Source organism: Papilio machaon, chromosome 19 (genome assembly GCF_912999745.1).
Source record: "Papilio machaon chromosome 19, ilPapMach1.1, whole genome shotgun sequence".
Lineage (NCBI taxonomy): Eukaryota > Metazoa > Arthropoda > Insecta > Lepidoptera > Papilionidae > Papilio > Papilio machaon.
This window is the reverse complement of record NC_060004.1, coordinates 4,974,733-4,991,844: the sequence shown is the minus strand read 5'-3', so window position 1 is coordinate 4,991,844 and position 17,112 is coordinate 4,974,733.

Here is a 17,112-nt window from a genome sequence, read left to right as displayed (position 1 = left end):
ATTTTAAAAAGTGCACTCTTACTGAGACACCCTATATTACATGTCTCCGCGATGGAGATTTTTCATAAAACTGTGTTTATTAACTAGTGTAGTTTATTTCGATTTTCGAATTTAAACTTTGTCAGCAATCGTTCAAACATATGTTCTTTGGAAACATATAAAGGAATAAATTAAAGGATTATTATTTAGTATTTGGCCGCGACATCGTTTGCGTAGAATTTAACACGTTGAGTGCCACTTATTTCTGATAACTCACATAGAAACTAAGAATATATATTAGTGGCACTGAATCTTAAAAAAGGGAAAAATTTTAGGTGTTACTACTATTATTACGATGTATAATTTTAATACCGTTGCGTTTATAAAGTAAATATGCGAATCAAACGTTTCCCGCATACATTTCCAGGATCACAGGTAGCCTGTGTTCTTCTAGATTGTGTTCTACATCTATACCAAATATAATCGAAATCCAATTCGTCGTTCTGGAGTAACCTAGTAACAAACATTGATCCAGAAAGTCGCATTTATAATATTAGTAAAAAAAGTATGACTTAAAATTAGGAAAGAAACATTGCTTTCTACCGCGTACCGCCGCGTTGTGGAATGGCCTGTCCTCGGCGGTATTTCCAAACCGCTACGACTTAGGGTCCTTCAAGAAGCGAGCGTATTACCTTCTCAAAGGCCGGCAACGCATCTGCGATTCCTCTGGTATTGCAGATGTCCATGGGCGTCGATGAATACCTTGATGTTCCCGCTGCTCGTTTGCCCCCTTCTCTTATAAAAAAAAAAAATTAACGTCTTTTTTCTGTTTCAACACTATGAGGGATACGGGTTATGTGATAGGAATTTCTATAACAGAAATGCTACTCGATTTTGAGAAATAAATCGTATTTAAATATTTCGAAATTTGTTCTGAATAAAGCCATTTCCTAAATACATAAAATAAATGTATAAATAAATACCAATACAAGATTTAATCATTGAAATAGTTTGATTTCTATCCGGGATACACATATTTCTCACGTAATATCTATTTAACAAAGTCGTATCGTATTTGTATGGGTACCGACAAAACCGGTTCATACTGGATAATCCGACATAGAACTATTACTGTGATATATTTGAAACATTAACATAAGTTATACCCATAATCAACACTTACGCGACATCTTAATCTAGTGCCTTAAGTGTTTAAAACTTGCATTAATTAATTTCATTTGAATTATAGGCATTCATTGAGGTAAAGCGGTCATTTTATAATGCTTATGAAACAAGTATGCATAATATTAATTGACTAGCTGTCGCCCACGACTCCGTCTGCGCGAAATCAAAAAAAGGCTTAATTTGTAGCCTATGTTGTCTTCCAGACTATGTTCCACTTTTATGCCAAAAACTAACCAAAATGTTCAATTTAATAAAAGAATTGGACGATAATTTTGCTCTTTGTTTATCCACAAGACGTAATACTGAATTTAATACAATGTTGTATAAAATATTTCTTCCAAATTCATCCGGCGCAAGGAAATTCAATACGAAAATAATAAAATAGAATACAAAAAACAACTATCCTTCAATCTCATAAGCTGATGAAATCCTTTGATGTATCAATCACGCACCTCGTCCCATTACCGAAGTAGATTCCGAATGTTTCTGAGGCGAACACGAAAAACTGTAACAGACATCTGGCAATTTTGTAAAAGCGAACCACGCCCGCTTCCGATGGACACGTCTAGTTGATTTTACAACCTTAAGAATAGTATAGACACGGCATTTAAAATTTATACTCACCATAATCAATTTTGTTTAACATAGTCGCAAATTGTATATCGAACGAATTCGTTCAGACAGTGAATTGCAATAGATATTGAGTATTTAAAAAAATTGTTTCTTGATTTGGAATAAACTGTAAAATAGTAAATTTAAATAGCATTTACTTCTTAACGGTGAAGATTCAAATAGTACCGAAGTAATATTCATACATAACTTTGTCGCAGAAATAGATATAATTAAAGATATCCCTTCTATAAGTTTCATACTCTATAATCAATCACTGACGCCTCAGAATGGCTGCTTCCGACAGTGTTTGGGAAAAATGGCCGCCGCGGCTTTTCCGGTAGACGTCAGATTTCGCGGAAAAAATCGCGTTAGACACCATTTTTATAGAAATCCTATAAATATTTATCCCAGGCCCTTAAATAGTTTATATAATACCGACTACACACACTTGATTCAAAACAAAAAAAAAATCGCATCTATGACTTTAAAAACAAATGACTACGTTATAAACACCGTTACGAAAAGCTTTAATAAAAAAACGAAGTAAAACATTAATACTCTTAAACAAAAGCGCAAAATAAATCAGACGTAACGGACATAACAAAAGGAGTCGAAAGTTTCGATTATTACAGTACAATGGAGGTACAGTCGGCTGCTAAAAGCTAGCGAGTACGCACAAAGCGTTGAGTACAGCGGAAATTACATCACACACCTTGTTGTGCGCACTGTACACTCGGTATATCGGATAGCTTTATGCAGGATGTCATAATTACTTTTAATTGAAACGTTAACGAAAACGAATGCACTAAACTTTATATTTTTAAAATCGATAGACTTGAACCATTTAATAATAGCACTGTTAATCAAGTAACTTAAAAACATAATATGTATTGCTGTTATGAGAGGATAGATTTATTTTTCCTGCTTACCTACTTAGTGCCGTACTATAAAAGAAGTTATATCGTAAGGTAATAAAGGTACCATACCTTTATTACCTTTCGCATAGCACCATCCAAGCGTAAATGTAAAAGATCAAAACACGCAATCAGTCGTCATTCAACCGCATAATGCCGTTCATCTTTTAACACTTCTTCCGCTTTGTATGGCAGGCTTTATACTAGTATTGATTAGCGAATAAAGGCTGCTATTCACGCCCCGGGAACGATCTAATGTAATAAAATAAAGCAATTAACTTACACATCACTCAGTGTCACTGGTTTGAGATGTTTAAAGTAGTAATTATTTACGGTATACGATATTTACGTATATTGTAATCCGCTATAACGTTAAAGATCTAAAAGTTATAAAAAATTGTATAATTTTTGTGATCTAAAAAGAAAAATTAATCTTATATAGATCTGTACATTTGATGAAAACTCATGATATTAAATAAAACGTATGTACTCTAATATTTGCACACGACGCAACAAAACAATGACCTGAATAAAATCACTTTAAATACCGTTAATATGTAATGAATGTCTTTATATTACAAATTCAACTGTCCGCCGAAAAGAGTTATATCTCTTACGAGACCTCTTAGTTGTAACTCTTTTCGATGGGTCGTAAGTTGACCCTAGTGCCATCTCACGGCCCGTGTAATACAATCAATCAGCGCGCATTGTGCATTTAATGTCCGTCTTTATGTTATAAATTATTAAGATTGATTATCAAGTTATTGTTAATTTTAGCAATCTTCATAATTGAGGTCACAAGTGTATCATTTATTTGGTAAGTAGATGTTAAGTTTTGCTTTCAGTTTTCAAAGAAAGATATTTAAGTTACAACATATTTTTTGGTCGATATTTTTTATTAAAAAATAAACCAGTCATATTAGTTTATTTTTTTGTAACATGAACGTTTTCTTAAATAAAATATTCAAATTTAATTTAAGAGCTTTTTAGAAAAAAAAAAACAAATAATTACGCTTGAAAGATATAAACTATCTTCGTCACGTTTTACTTTCGTCAGTATCAGAAAAACTTTGTTCCGTATTCACTCATACAGTCAACTTGTCATTAAACATACTCAATACTATATTAACTTTCATGCAAAAGGTTTTTACTATAAAACGTTTTTCGTGCATACTTTCGTATTTTAAAAACAAAAAGGAGACGGCGCCGTGTTCCAGCACAGTTAGTATGCCCTGAGGCCACATTTTAAACTCAGAGAGGTACTACATTAAACTTTTTTGAGTACCACTTAAAAAGAAAAGTGTTATACGTGCTTGTAGTTCTATTATGAATTAAAACGTGCCATTAAAATTTTAAACATATATTTTATCAACTTTCACTTTTTATGACTTACTGATTCAGATAGTGTCTTAATGATCGCTTAAGGAGCCCTTTAGAGTTGATTTATCTTATTAAATCTACACTCAGGGGCTGTTTTCACCCTTAACGACCACTATCTATCTCTGTTTTTTAAAGAAGCCGAGACAATACGATTTCATATAGTTAATTTCAATGGAAAAGATTTTATTCACTGGTTAACAATATTATTTATTGTCTATGGAATTGTTTTGTAAAGTTGATGATAGTAACGTGTTTGTTTTTGATAAGTCTGTGATTACAGCCTTATAAAGGTAAAATCCAGGATACTCCCGCAACCTTGACCATTTCATCGTCAGGTTTTCGTCAGGTCAGGTTGCGGGAGTATCCTGGATGCGGGTTGCACAGAACCGGTCATCGTGGCGATCTTTGGGGGAGGCCTATGCCCAGCAGTGGGCGTAACAAGGCTGAATGGATGGAAAGGTAAAATTGTTAAGATAGCTTTCTTATCTTCTCATATCCATTGAATTCGACATAACAAGTTCGGACTTTTGACTTAAGACGAGTAAACGTTAGTTCGTAGATACATGACATTTTTTTTAAATCAGTACGAGATAAATAGAATTTGTTCTATTGTTTAACTATAATTGTATTAGTGAACTGTGACAATACAAACATTATATATTTATTGCTAAATATATATTACTTAATAAAACATAAATGTAAAAAATTTTATCGAGTTTAAATAACAAAAAAGTGTTCACGTCAAGTGGAAGTAGAAACTCACGACAGAAAGTAACAAACTAATTACGTATTTAAATATTTAATTTTTATATTATCAGATCGGTCAAAATACAAAATAAAATGGCTTGTCTATTATGATAAAATGTAATATATTAACACAAGTCAATTTGTGATATACATGAAATGTAGACATTTTTCTTATGTATGGCTCACGCGCAATGTAAGGTAAAGAGAAACGTTTGATGGATGGCCGTGCAAAGTTATTAATGTGATACTGTAGCAACCTGGACTACAGGATGTTTGAAAAGTCCATTAATTTTTTTTTCTTAGCCCGTTATAGTAAACTCTACAATCTAAACACAATTTATTTTTGTTTTTTTTTTACATTACGTTGCTAAACTTTAGAATGATTAAATATAACAATTATCAAAAGTGGTGTCATGTAATCTTGATTTGACTTCTTGAAGCCGACTCCAGTTTAAATCTTGTAACCACCGTCAATGATTTTTGAATAAATTTTAAATACACACTTACTGAAATAGACATTTTTACATGTAAAGGAACATGCTGTATAGTCTAGAAAAGCACGTCCCCAAAATGATCTATAATGAAATATCACTCTCTTCGGCCGTTGTTCCCTTAGTAAAATATGGAGGGGTGTTGACCCCGCGCGGACAGACCGACGGAATGCTAGAGTAAACACCGACTACACTCGATCGTTTCTCGCATAAATCTTACATCATGTTAGGTTATTGTTTGATCGTTTCCTAGTCTAACGGATAGATAAATCTCTTATATATTGTACAGGTAATTTTTAATGAAACCGCCAATAGCCTAACAATTTAATATGGACTACAAACTACTAAATACATCCTATAGTTTATGTACGCAAATTAATTACTTTGGTCGTGAATCCTTTTAGTCTTTTGTTAATACAATCGTAGGCCTCCATCGCGTAGAAAATATAGACAACATTTTTTGTACAAGTGTTTCGGGAGTGGAAACCTACTGCAAAGTTTAATACAATTTGCACAATTGTCATGTAACAAAAACAACGTGTTTTGTTACATGACAGTTGTAATAATTACGGGCTTTGATTACGCTGAAATAAATCCGTTTAATTTCAGCGTAATCAAAGACTTACTGTAACTAAACAAGAACAGTTTATTTCGTTCATGTTTTAAGACCTAAATGAAAATTTTATACTAAAGAATTTTGATGTATTTTCATGGGTTGCATTTCATGGGTTGGAGAAACAACAATCTTTGGAATTAGCTCTTTGTCATTTTTATCCTTAAAACTTTGACAATGCCCGGAAAGTGCGAGAGTAAGAAACAAAAGAACCTCGCTGTCATTCAAGAAAACAATTCGAATTGGAAAAACTACAGAAAACGGCAGTTTAATGCTATTAAGATGAGCTTTTTGAAAGGCACGATACGGGCACGTCCGGTTCGCGTTCGAATAAAATATTACAAGGTAATTGTTATCATTACAACTTAAAAATTATCTACATTATAAAAATAGTCGATGATTCATTATCCCATGGTTGAATCAATCGAATAGTTAAGCCTTTATAAGGCGTGACCGCGAGACACGCAAGAATGTACAGTCTTCGACAAAATTCAAATTTAAAACAATTTATAATTTTTGTTCTTCGATCTTTTATGGGGACATGGGAACAGTTTTTGTTTTTTAAACATACGTGAAAATATTTCGTCCATAAATAAAAAGGTTTTCGGTAAGTTTTCTGAGCTGTCATTTTAATAAGCTTCCAAGCCATTTCATTAAATAAGGTGAAGTTACTCACTTTAATAATCACGATCCAGAATTTTTGTGTCTTACTTCAAGTTTTTATATGCACAATTAACTAATATACGATCTCTCACCACTCAATAAATATTTAGTATACAGTTGGTTTTATTGCATTATTACCAGATACTAATTAATGGGAGGGTTTGATGTCTTATTATCAATTGACAACTAAACTTACTTTTTGATTTTTTTTTTTAAAAGAACACACCGAGACCTATTTTATAATTTACTAGCGGTCTCCCGCGATATCGTCAGCGCGGTATTTAAAAAATAGCCGTGGTAACTTCCGCACACATAAGTTATCTTCCAGTAAAAGTCCCATCAAAATCGTTACAACCATTGCGGTGAATACTCAGACGGTGGATTTGTGGACAGACAAACGCATAAAAATGTCAAAAAATGGTTTTCGTTACAACATCGTGAATAAAACATATTCGCGAAATAGGTTATTTTTTTTTTGAATAATATTTGGTACAGACACTCCAATTTCATTAATAATTATAAGTACCTAGACTAGCTGTCGTCCGCGAATCCGTCCTCGCGGAATTAAAAAAAATGTAATAAGTAGCCTATGTGTTTTTCCAGACTTTGTTCTACATCTGTGCCAAAATTCGTCCAGATCCGTTGAGCCGTTTCGGAGATAACTTCAAACATTCATCCATCCATCCATCAAACTAAAAAACATCCATCTAAACTTTCGCATTTATAATATTAGTATGATGTCTTTATATTTAGTAAGTTTTGTAGACGTCGTTACTTCCAATCAAGTCCGCGAGTCGTAGACAGAACTAAAAGTAAGTATTATATTGTAACAAGTATAAAATCGGACCGGGTATAACAATTAAGAACTCATTGTAACAGTAATCGATTTGTGACGCCCGTCAATTCATTGCCCAGGGGTCCGCGCGCACTACGACAAACCTCATAAAAACTACTTTTTTAATATTAAAAATATCATTGCTTATTAATCTTGTTAATGTAATATACACACACCTGAGAATAGTTCAACATTGAATAGTTTTTTAGATGCGACCCATGGGCGTCGTCAGCCGATCTAAGCTAGGTCTTGGGGGGGCCGCAGCTCCTATTAATATGGTCTTATTTATTAGTGAAAATGAAAGTGAAAAAAATATTTATTAGTAACTTAATAGGTTTTATAATTATTATATAATTTTCGATTCTCTAAGGACGGCAGCTGTCCCAACTCACCACCCCCCCTGGAGACGCTCATGAACCTAAATTTTAGAATAGTTGTCAAAAGTTATCAACATACTCGAAGAACTATTAACATTATTGTTAGAAAATCTACTAAACATTAAGTAAAAGCCAGAATATTTCTCACCAACAAAAAGATACATTAATGTTCCTCGCTTAGACTTAGACGTGCTTTAGGTTTAGAAAAAAAAAATACGACGTGTACTTTTTATAATAATTATAGCGAGTGTTTGAAAGGATTCAACCCAACGTTTTTGCTCCGTACTTTAAGTTCCCAAGCTTAAGACAATGCTCGGAAAATTCTTGATATTAAATAGTGTTAAATGGAATTCCCAAAATGCATTCGTAACCTATTTTTTTTACCGAAAATAAACAAGCTGAGAATGGCGTCATCTAGTGGAATGTAATCTAGAATTAGTAACGTTCATTACTATCCTGAGCCTGCTAATAATAGAATCAAGGAAACCAACAAACCCAGACAGACTGACGATGATTAAGATTGACTATGTTGAGAAGGTTACATAATTTACCGCATAGCCGGATAGTTGATCCATTATTATTTATGAGGTAATATAAAAATTAATGTGTCGCTCTTTAAAAGTATCTGAACTAGTCTTTCGGATATTTATCTCGAGTTTTTGTTTTTATTATTTTCAGTAATATACTAAGTATTTATGTTGCGCGTTTTTAATCCTTTCCTCTTCTCATCTAATAAAGATAATTTTTAATAAATATTGCAAACGATAATGCTTCTGAAATGCAACTTGTTCCGTAAAAATGTTCCATATTTTAATTTCTTCAATTACAATGCTATATTTGTAGTTAAAATTAATTAAAACTCATTCATAGTACAGAACCACAATTAATCTCTTAATACGCTAACTTTTATTCATTTCTCTCCGGCCGACGCGGCTATATTAAAAATAAAGACGCCTAATGACTGTGGCGGTGTATCACAAAACACAATAGAGACAAATAGTCACAGATACCAAAGACACAAAGTAATGGTCAAAGAAAAGAGACGCTTTTATAAATAGTCTGTCACACTACATCGGCGTAGCGATTACGAAAAAAAAAAGAAAATAATAGCCGACCCTGGCCGAATGCTCTCCGATCTCCAGTCATTGACCAAAGACAATGACGTAAGCACTTTACTTTTTACTCTATGGTCATTAAGTTCTGACGTTACATTTACCGCTTTTATTCGAATGACAACTATTTAATGTGTCAAAAGTGTTTTACAAAATGAGATTATTAATTGTATATGTTATTTATTTTATCTCGTAAATGATAGCTCTCAGTTAAAAGCTTACAGTCATTATTGTCTAAAGTGAATACTTAAAGTGTAAATTTTAAATCAACAAACATTATTTTATTTTGATCTACGATGTGCTATTACTTACGTTAATATTTTTAATGGATAGCAGAAAAATATCTGTAGTGTGAAGAAATAGGATCTAGTAGAAATTACGAAACTTGAACTATTGATATTAGTGGAAAATAGCTTTTTAGGATCATTTGCCATGATGATGGATGATTATTGTATTTATTCAAACAAATTAAAATTAATCGTCAATCTGCAGACATTCAACCTGTCCTGTTTTCCTTCAAACACTTTAATAGTAGTTCACTCGTTAGCAGCGCAATCGTCAATGGCAATCAAATGCCACTTCACATATGGGCGTCTCAAACTGCACTTGTTACCTAGTCGTAAGGAGTCGTGGATCACAGTTTGTTTCGTGGCGTTCCGTCTATCGATGCATATTGAATTTCTTTGGCTTTGATTAGTTTACACCAGTTTGCGATGGTATTCCAACTCAAAACAACATTCCTTTCTTGTTATGTTAAAATGTTTTTCTTTCTATTTTGTTCTATTTATCTAAATATACCCATAACATTAAGGAATTAAGGAAACACCATTGACAATCTCTATTTACCCTAATCGAATTAAGAAAATTAATCCTTTTGTTTCAGTCTACCAGTTAGAGAGTAACAGTAGACGAGATGAAGATCAATATTTTCGTCTCGCCAATTTTTTAGGTACGAGTATCAAAAGTGTTAGGTCAGTTTATTCCCGTGTAAGAAACGATTTACGCAAGTGACTAATTTCTTTTTACATACTTTTAGCTTATCAATCGTATATTTAAAGATATCAGGATCGCTTTTTCAACCAGGTACTTAAACATGTTCCAGGCGTGACAAGAGGCGAACCTATCGCGATGATTGATTGTAACACAGAAAATAAGCACTATTACGGCTACAAAGTTTTATTTAAAAACCTTTAGAAACCTCATCTGCAGACTTCTAGTCTTACAAAACATTTGTGCGCCAAACTATTTTACGGAACGAAATAAGAACAAAATAGAACTCATTTGCATTTGTTATCGCCAAAGGTGGGCATTAACTCGTTAATCCGTTAATCGTTAATTAACGAAGTTAAAATTTTCCTTAACGGATTAACTTTTAAGTTAAATTCAAAAAGTGTTAACGCTCTTGTTAACTTCCGTTAAATTCTACATCCGTTAATTTAGTCCGTTAATTGTTACAATAGACACTTATTGACGTGTTGTCATCATAGGTGGGCACAGTTAATCAAAAAGTTAACTTCGTTAATCGTTAATTCGTTAAATAAAAATTTAACTTCGTTAATCGTTAAAGCGTTTAATTTACGAAAATTTAACGCAAGTTAAAGTTAACAGTTAAAGTTAATTTTTGTTTATATTACGAGTATAAGCCGCAAGCGAGAAATGGCCATATGAATAATCTCCGAATGGTATGCACCGATTTTGTCGAGACTTTCAATAGAACTTAGGCTATTTTTTTACTGCGCTTACGAAATCTCGGGCGATCGCTAATCCTATCTATAGTTTAGTTATATAATATACTAAAATATAATTTAGACAATAGGAGCGATTTACTAATGCCTGTACCATAATAATGACATAGCATGCACTAGTTACACACACTTATATACTACACTGACAATAATGGACAATTGACTTTTTCAGTCAATTTTTTTATCGACAATCCGACGTCACGGAATTAGAGAGCTAACTAAATTTAGACAACATAAATTTTCTATTAAACAGTAAGAAATGTGATAATATTCAAAAGAAAACAATCAAAACATTTGTGCAGTATTTACATTTATCTGTTACTATTTGCACCCGGATATTCATTTGCTCATACTCCAACAACTGAAAATTTAATTTTATGTATAACTAGCTTTTTCCCGCGACTCCGTCCGCGCGGAATAAAAAAAAAATAGAAAACGGGGTAAAAATTATCCTATGTCCGTTTCCTGGTTCTAAGCTACCTGCCCACCAATTTTCAGTCAAATCGATTCAGCCGTTCTTGAGTTATAAATGGTGTAACTAACACGACTTTCTTTTATATATATAGATTTGGTAATATTTTTTATTTTATTTTAGCTAAGGCCCCACGAACAGACATCATTTTTTACGTACTTTTTATTTATTAATATAGATTTAATAATAAAACTTCTAACATCAGAGGAAACTTATTATAACATTGATAAATAAACTATATAACCAATCCAGTGATACATCTCAACGCATCAAACTATACAACTGAGATGCCTTCGATAACTTCTATCATCTAATGATTTATCGTCCGATCTATTGTTATATGTTAAAACAAGTTAAATTACTCTCAGTGTATAGAGCATAAGTTACACGACATAACGAAAACAACCGATCGCGGGTGATGTCTTCTCTCTTTCTTATCACCTATAAAATCGTTATAGTTAATTAGTAAGAATATTTTTTGAATTATTTTCAACGAAATTCAATTAATTTTAAAATAAACTTTCGATATACGTAAAAAAATCGATGTCTTTTTGTAAAGGTCACTTGTGGCGACATTTCATATATTAAATTAAGTATAACACAGTTTAACATTATTTCACTAAAATAATTATTTTATCTTTTTCCTCATTCTTTCTCGTTTTGTCGTATACTTTTTTTTTGTAAACAAACAAATTATCTTCGCTATTGTCTTTGCGCAGCGCACGTGCATCCCCGACCATTAGAAGGGTTGGGGCCATAAATCCATCGAGTTCGTTATCGCATTCTCTGTGCGGCTGTCCATTTGATCCTTTGTTCATATTTTTGTTGTTGTTAAAATTATTTTTCGTTGACTATGAAGAAGCCCCAAAAAAACAAACGACGGTAATAAACACCTAAATCCCTTTTGTTTTTGAGGAACGTTTATTGCGTGCACATTTCGTCTTTCGAATTTTTAAATTTATTTTTCATTGTTTGCTTCTTATCTACGCAATGACAAAAAAATCCTATTTGTACGCTTTTTCAAATGAACCATAAACTATTTTTTTTATATTTTTTGTTGTCTTTAAACTCCAACATTAAAATAAAAATTTTTGTCTGCAACAAAGTTTAGTTGTATTTTAGGTACGACGTTGAAGAGTAATGCACTCTCGATTATTTTGATTGCTATTCAACGCAGAGTTTATCTTTTTTAATAGATTTTGCGTCTCACGTATAACAATTATTGTATTAAGAGTAAAGTGTTTTCGAACCTTATGTTGATTTTATAACAAAGTCTTGTTCTAAAAAAAGTGATGTTAAATAAATGAAAACCAGTTTTAATGTGAATAAAATGTAATAAATACTTTTCGAGATATTTGTGTAAATGTGAAATAATTAATAAACTTTGAAGGTGTCTAGCGCCTAAACTTCGCAATATTTGATAGAGGTAAGTTTGTTTAAATCGTCACTATTTTCTAACAAGGATTCTGCGGTACTCTTTTGATCACGTCTATCCCGGCCGCTCGGTGTATTGTATAACATGCATCACACTCGCTCGTTCTCGTTCTCTCTCGTTCTCGTTCACCATTCGACTCGCCGACGGTCGCCGAACTTACGAATGTAGCCTGTTGCATAATTTAAATAAAATGACAACACGGCAATAAGTGTCTATTGTAACAATTAACGGACTAAATTAACGGAAGTAGAATTTAACGGAAGTTAACAAGAGCGTTAACACTTTTTGAATTTAACTTAAAAGTTAATCCGTTAAGGAAAATGTTAACTTCGTTAATTAACGATTAACGGATTAACGAGTTAATGCCCACCTTTGGTTGTCATTTTATTTAAATTATGCATCAGGCTACATTCGTAAGTTCGGCTATGTTCGGGGACCGTCGGCGAGTCGAATGGTGAACGAGAACGAGAGAGAACGAGAACGAGCGAGTGTGATGCATTATACAATACACCGAGCGGCCGGGATAGACGTGATCAAAAGAGTACCACAGAATCCTTGTTAGAAAATAGTGACGATTTAAAGAAACTTACCTCTATCAAATATTGCGAAGTTTAGGCGCTAGACACCTTCAAAGTTTAATAATTATTTCACATTTACACAAATATCTCTAAAAGTCTTTATTACATTTTATTCACATTAAAACTGGTTTTCATTTATTTAAAATCACGTTTTTTAGAACAAGTCTTTGTTATAAAATCAACATAAGGTTCGAAAACACTTTACTCTTAATACAATAATTGAAGACGCAAAATGTATTAAAAGAGATAAACTCTGCGTTGAATTGCAATCAAAATAATCGAGATTACTCTTCAACGTCGTACCTAAAATACAACTAAACTTTGTTGCAGACAAAAATGTTTATTTTAATGTTGGAGTTTAAAGACAACAAAAATTATAAAAAAAAATAGTTTATGGTTTATTTGAAAAAGCGTACAAATAGGATTTTTTTGTCATTGCGTAGATAAGAAACAAACAATGAAAAATAAATTTAAAAATTCGAAAGACGAAATGTGCACGCAATAAACGTTCCTCAAAAACAAAAGGGATTTAGGTGTTTATTACCGTCGTTTGTTTTTTTGGGGCTTCTTCATAGTCAACGAAAAATAATTTTGCATTTTAAAAATATGAACAAAGGATCAAATGGACAGCCGCACAGAGAATGCGATAACGAACTCGATGGATTTATGGCCCCAACCCTTCTAATGGTCGGGGATGCACGTGCGCTGCGCAAAGACAATAGCGAAGATAATTTGTTTGTTTACAAAAAAAAGTATACGACAAAACGAGAAGGAATGAGGAAAAAGATAAAATAATTATGTTAGTGAAATAATGTTAAACTGTGTTATACTAAATTTAATATATGAAATGTTGCCACAAGTGACCTTTACAAAAAGACATCGATTTTATTACGTATATCGAAAGTTTATTTTAAAACTAATCGAATGTCGTTGAAAATAATTCAAAACCATATTCTTACTAATTAACTATAACGATTTTATAGGTGATAAGAAAGAGAGAAGACATCACCCGCGATTGGTTGTTTTCGTTATGTCGTGTAACTTATGCTCTATACACTGAGAGTAATTTAACTTGATTTAACATATAACAATAGATCGGACGATAAATCATTAGATGATAGAAGTTATCGAAAGCATCTCAGTTGTATAGTTTTAGTCTAAGAGCCCGTGAACCCCAGACCTTCGTTATTTTATAAAAGCTGAAAGTTTGTCAGCGCATGCTCCCAACACAGGTAAGAACGATGGACTATTATGAAGTTTGGGTTACCGTGGCTTTGGCAGGTAAACGGTACTAAAGGTGTGTAAAATACCGATCTAAATTCGTCAAATTATAAAGTGTGATTTTTTGGTATTACCTTCAGAATATTATTAAAAATCACGTTATTGATTGCCAGACACTTAACATCGTGGCAACCCCTTGCCAGACACCCCTAATGTTCATGAAATTATAATTCTACTTATGTTATAGTATAAAAGCTGATTTTTATATATAATACTTAGGTAATAATTAGATGATGTTTCCTCATCAGCCAGACATTTTTGATAGTTCCAACCCCTTGCCAGACAATGATGTAGGGTCGCTGTAGGAGCGAGCGCGAGACAGTATATGTATGGTGGGTGCGAGTGAGATGGCGAGATAGGTCTATCGCGATCCCTCAATAACAGATTATAAAAAAAAACCAAATAAATAATACTCAAAAATTTAATTAAAAATATATTAATAACATTACAAGTTATTATAGAGCAAGAGCCCGTGAACCCCAGACCTTCATTATTAGTAGTAGTAAAAGTAGTATCCATTTCAATGGAATTCTCTGCATATATTCTCTCCAATGAATCAGTATATAATTCATGTAAATGGAATTATATACTGATGACAGCGGCCATTGTTGATAATATCTTCTTCTATGATGCTACAAATTTCATTGAAAGATTCTTGGTGGTACTCTCGATAATGATGCCAATCACTTTTAACAGATATTTTCGCCAATGAAGATATTTTATTATTAAACTGAATCCTACAGTCAGTGTGATAGTATATTTTCGGACTTGCAATACTTTCCAATCTACTTAACAACTCATTATACTCTTTTTGATTTTCAATGCTAGACATTATACGAGACTGAAATTGGTTTTTATCACCTTCATGGAGTGGAAGCATTTTTGATCTCACTTGTCTCTTTTTTTTATTACAAAATAAACAAATTTTTTTACTTATATCAACACTGGTATCACTTGAATCGAACTATTTACTTCTGTGGTTGCATTAGCATTTTCACTCACTTCTTCAAGTCCGCGAATGTCCACAGCTGCCTGGGAAGGTTGAAGTTCTGTTGATTGAGAAGCTGAAGGTGGGTGTGATACAGTTAACTCAGACAAATGCGATGAACCTGGTATTGAATCGTCTGTTGATATATTTACGTCTTTAGATGGCTCTTTTTCTTGCTCTGTTTCAACAGTCTTTTTAGAATTTTTAGGTTCTGGGGTAAAATATTTTTTCATCAGTCATAAGTCATTAGTCATTTTAATCAGTATAAGTAAAAAAATTTGTTTATTTTGTAATAAAAAAAAGAGACAAGTGAGATCAAAAATGCTTCCACTCCATGAAGGTGATAAAAACCAATTTCAGTCTCGTATAATGTCTAGCATTGAAAATCAAAAAGAGTATAATGAGTTGTTAAGTAGATTGGAAAGTATTGCAAGTCCGAAAATATACTATCACACTGACTGTAGGATTCAGTTTAATAATAAAATATCTTCATTGGCGAAAATATCTGTTAAAAGTGATTGGCATCATTATCGAGAGTACCACCAAGAATCTTTCAATGAAATTTGTAGCATCATAGAAGAAGATATTATCAACAATGGCCGCTGTCATCAGTATATAATTCCATTTACATGAATTATATACTGATTCATTGGAGAGAATATATGCAGAGAATTCCATTGAAATGGATACTACTTTTACTACTACTAATAATGAAGGTCTGGGGTTCACGGGCTCTTGCTCTATAATAACTTGTAATGTTATTAATATATTTTTAATTAAATTTTTGAGTATTATTTATTTGGTTTTTTTTTATAATCTGTTATTGAGGGATCGCGATAGACCTATCTCGCCATCTCACTCGCACCCACCATACATATACTGTCTCGCGCTCGCTCCTACAGCGACCCTACATCATTGTCTGGCAAGGGGTTGGAACTATCAAAAATGTCTGGCTGATGAGGAAACATCATCTAATTATTACCTAAGTATTATATATAAAAATCAGCTTTTATACTATAACATAAGTAGAATTATAATTTCATGAACATTAGGGGTGTCTGGCAAGGGGTTGCCACGATGTTAAGTGTCTGGCAATCAATAACGTGATTTTTAATAATATTCTGAAGGTAATACCAAAAAATCACACTTTATAATTTGACGAATTTAGATCGGTATTTTACACACCTTTAGTACCGTTTACCTGCCAAAGCCACGGTAACCCAAACTTCATAATAGTCCATCGTTCTTACCTGTGTTGGGAGCATGCGCTGACAAACTTTCAGCTTTTATAAAATAACGAAGGTCTGGGGTTCACGGGCTCTTGCTCTATTTGATGCGTTGAGATGTATCACTGGATTGGTTATATAGTTTATTTATCAATGTTATAATAAGTTTCCTCTGATGTTAGAAGTTTTATTAATAAATCTATATTAATAAATAAAAAGTACGTAAAAAATGATAAGTCTGTTCGTGGGTCCTTAGCTAAAATAAAATAAAAAAAATATTACCAAATTATACATAAAAATAATTGTTCAGTTGTTGGAGTATGAGCAAATGAATATCCGGGTGCAAATAGTAACAGATAAATGTAAACACTGCACAAAAGTTTTGATTGTTTTCTTTTGAATATTATCGCATGTCTTACTGTTTAATAGAAAATTTGTGTTGTCTAAATTTAGTTAGCTCTCTAATTCCGTGACGTCGG